Genomic DNA, 4,527 nt, shown 5'->3' on the forward strand with positions numbered 1-4,527 from the left:
GTTTGAGAATGGTGGTTTACCCCGATGAATGGTGCAAATGACATATTGTACGTGTTTGTACAATAGGTGGTATCAAAAGTGACTGCATCTCCAAAATGCTGGTAGGCCATCCTTGATCTCCCATCAACCCAAAACATATTTTTGCACAATTATTACTATCAGTCTGGACCGCATAAAAGAACATAGGATTCTCAGCTTGCAATTGTTGAAAGTGACTTAGAGTCCTTAAGATATCACTCTCAAAAAGAGAACTTCTTTGGCGAGTTGCAAAGTTCCTTAGGTCCTTTCTCGTGAATGATAAATTACGAACCCCTCCACGTTGAGATGCAATGAAGTCTCTGATATGCTTTGTTGAAATGCTTTGCTCACGCATGGTTCGTATAAGGTCGTCTTCTTCATCTCCAATCTTTCACCGACACTGATAGAAACGAGATTTTGAGGGGCTCGGTACTAATTCATGGTTGTGCTTCTTCTTAAAGGATGATATGATCCAATTTTCTTCATCATCTAATTTCACATGCATACTTGCTTTGCAACCAGTTCAAATGCTAGATATCTCCTTCGAAGAACTTTTCTCAAATGTGTTATCCCTAAGTAGGCTCCTTCCTTTTTGCTTTTAGGAAACCCTCATGAGAGCAAGTAAATACGTGTATTGTGATGACATTCTTTCTCTTAGACAAATAATTAGATCCTTTCTTAAGCTCAAACTCAATGAATAGTGCATAAGCACTATAATAATTCATTGCTTCCTCCAAACTTTTGAACATCATACCGATCTTCGGTTCATCAATACATGATATGTGACTCAAGTTTTCTTCTAGATGTTCATCTTCATGTGGCTGACTCTCTTGCGTCGTCTTTTCTATTTCTTCATTTGCACGAAAAATATCATTGTCTACATATTCCCCTAATCTTGCCATGAGACAACCTGTAACCATAATGGAAAGATTATTAGATTGCTTCATAGATGGAGAAAATTTTAATATAGGGTAAATTAAGCTCACAATTGATAAAATAAAAATAACAAGTGGAAGGGGAAATCTATATTTAATAGTTACTAACAAACTAAAATGAAAACGTTGGTAAAAGTCATAGATGGAGAGATTCATGGCTCTATTTGTACTCTTGTCAATCTTAGCTAACCTTCAAATATCAAAAACCCATATCAACGTGAACTAAAACCTTCGTTCATTGGCTTGGTCGGGACTCGAATCTCTAAGGAATCTCCTACTCCTCGGAGTCTCAGTTTCTTTTCAGAGTCTCAGTAATCTTCATGAAGTGGTCTTCTCTATACGTGGTCCGGACAGATAAGCAATGTAAGCATGGATTGGATATGGACCGAACTAGTAATGCGAGGAGGGGTAAAATTTAATATTACATCAACAACTTATGCGGTGTGAATTTCACACCAGAATCACATCAAAATAAACTTTTTTTATGCCAATTACATTGTGTCGACTCTACATGAGATAAATAAATCATGTTTCTAAGATCATATTTATTCAAATATGTAGCATAATCAACAGAGTTACATGGCAGGTATTTGAATATGCTAAAGTGATAAAACACGGAAAAGTTTAAATACCAGGATATGGAGACATGGATATGGATACATACGAAGCATATTACCATGTCCCATATTTAGAGGAGAAGACCCTGTTTTCAACACTACTTGTTTACCCAGTATAACATTTGACTTAGTGAAAAGAAAAGCATTAACATGTCTTTAGATAATTTCAAGAGCAAAAACATGGTGCTGGGTAAAACTTACTAAAGCAACAGAAGTAAACAAGAACTTACACATCCAAACTAAAACGTGTAGTGCTCTAGACTTACAAGACCAGTTTTTAGTTGCAGCATAATTTGCTTCAATACTCTAACAAAGATATACGATCCGAACTAAAACATGTAAGAAACAAAGGACAAAAAAAGAAAGCACTAAAACCTGATGCCGACTTCGGAATTGGAGAGGAAGACAATTTGGTTCATCTCTGATTTGGTTCGGAATCGGAATCTGGTGGCATGGTGGCTGATGACAAGGAGAGGAGGCGAAGGGCAGCAGATCTCAATGTTGGTTGAGCGAGCGACGGATCTTTGGCCAGCGGGCGACGGTCTGAAGCAAGTGGACGGACGGCTTGTAGGTCTGAGCGCGAGAGTGATCGATGGGGGCTATTGAAAGATGGCGGTGATGATTATTTTTTTTATGCTACAGAATCAATTAAGAGAGATTTCTTGTTTTGTGTGGATTTATTTTTCCAAAAATACCCCTTTTAGCAATTAATTCATGCCACATCATCTAAACAAAATACTGATATTAAAACTTAATCCAACGATTAGAAACTTTGGTGGATAATGGATACAACTTAAGTTGACAATAGTTTCTCTCTTCTCTCTCCTCTCATCTACTCGTCGTATAGTACGTATATATATTATATATATTATATACTATATATAGTATATATATATATACTATATATATTATATATAGCCGTGAAAAACTGCGGCTGCGGGGTGGCTGTCAACTTAAGCTGGCATAGCGGAATAGTGCTTCGCCTCCACCAAGTTTTTAACACACTCATATTAATCTTAGCGGATCCTTGTATTATATAAAAATGTGTTTCTATATTAAATAAATGTCGTGGCTAGCCGAACTTTCGGTGCGACATCAACTTAATTGATAGGCCAGTCTTAGCTCTCTCTCTCTCTCTCTTCTCTCTCTACTATATATTAATATATATATATGTAACTATATATACTATATCATATATATGATATATATATATATATAGAGAGAGAGAGGAGAGAGACGAGGCCCCCGGGGCCGGAAATGCTTTTTCCAACTATTTTCCTAATGATTGACACTTTTTAGCATATCCCACCTAAGGACTTCCGTGCTAAAATCACATCATTCCCTAATTTTTTTTTACTGATCCGCTTCATTGAACTTGATCATACACGCTTCTTAAACCAACACACCAATTTTGCGAGGCTGAACCCGTCGTGTTTGACCCTTCATGCCACTCACCACGAATTGTTTAACGGTGTTCTCGAAATGAATAGAACTTTTGCACGAACTCAAACACGAAGGGTCAAAATCATGCAACGGTGTTCCACCCCCAAAACTATGCATGCTGTTTGGCCGGTTTACTTCAAGAACGTGTAGATCAAGTTCACGGAGCCGCCGATCGCAAATAAAAATTTAGGCCGAATGCATGTAATTTTAGCGCTCTGCACCATTCATTAGATGCGCGAAATCTTAAGGGTGCTCAACCTTAGCCGCCAAAAACTTACCCCAAGTATATGTATATATATCCATATACTATATAATATATATATATATATATACTATATATATATATATTATATATAATATATATATATAAACACAGCTTCACAATTCATCTAGTCAACAGGAACAAGTTTTTCTATAGAGGCTGAGTTCATCTGGGGTATTAAATTCGAGTTTTTTTTTCTCAAGTGTAAATTTTTTTGATATGAGGACATCTATCTTAGCCATTCATCTATATCTAATTTCTATAGCAGCCATCCCTGAAAACCTTAGTCGTTCAATTATGAAATCCTATCATATGAAATACTTTATGTAGTTACCAAAAATTATGAATTTTATTTTGAAATTTGAAAACCATAGTGAATTAATATTTAAGAAATCTATTGATATCTGAGTTAATATTTTTAAAATATTGCACAAGATTATAGGGATTAGTATGATCATGCAAGGGTCAATTTAGTCATTTTCTTCTACATTTCTTGCAAAAATTTTGAATTTTATTGATTTCCTAACTTTTTTCCAGTGAACATTTTCCATAAGCTCTACTTTTTACTCTCTACGTTTATAAATTTGGTAGGGTTTGATTCTTTTTAATGCAAGTGTAGGTCTTAATTTGAGTGTGTATAATAGATTACAATTTGACATTTTGCGATCAACTAAAAGAAATAATTCGATATTTGTTGTGTATATGTATACACACACACACATACATACACACACACATATATGTATGTGTGTGTGTGCGTACGTACGTATGTAAGTATATAAGTCTTTCATTTTTCTAATTAGCTCTGATCCTTAAAGATGCATGCCAATTAGACTGGACTACCACCTACATGTAAAACAGTGTAAGACCTAGCTATTATGATAAAATGAGCTGAAAGAAAGATTAATTGGTGAAATAAAGAAAATATTTAACAAAAAAGGCCTTACACATGCACTAGAAAGAATTTAGATATAAACCCAAGCAAGTATCACATGTAATACCAATGGCTTAGAGTAGAAATCAATATGTAAACTTTATAGTAGAAAAAACATGAATTACAAGGAAAAAACATGATTATGCAGCCAAATCTGGGTCTTAATCAATATATATTTACGATATTTTCTAAGATTTTCTAAAACATTTTGCATGTGCTTAGCTTTTTATAGTTTGTATTAGCTATTTGTATGAATTTGGTAGGTTTAATCATGCAACTATCATACAAATATTGTATTTAAAAAACATAAATGATGGA

At 34.6% G+C, this 4,527-nt stretch overlaps 1 long non-coding RNA gene across 1 annotated transcript in view; it reads right to left on the reverse strand.

The window, feature by feature from the left end:
- Positions 709 to 4,527, reverse strand: part of LOC109845417 — a 10,294-nt gene continuing 6,475 nt past the window's right edge. The window contains exons 3-4 of the long non-coding RNA XR_002248343.1: positions 1,946 to 2,169; positions 709 to 928 (exon numbers count right to left, since the gene is read on the reverse strand). This is a non-coding gene — a long non-coding RNA (uncharacterized LOC109845417). The remainder of the gene's footprint in view (positions 929 to 1,945; positions 2,170 to 4,527) is intronic.

Source organism: Asparagus officinalis, chromosome 6 (genome assembly GCF_001876935.1).
Source record: "Asparagus officinalis chromosome 6, Aspof.V1, whole genome shotgun sequence".
In the NCBI taxonomy this organism is placed as follows: Eukaryota; Viridiplantae; Streptophyta; class Magnoliopsida; order Asparagales; family Asparagaceae; genus Asparagus; species Asparagus officinalis.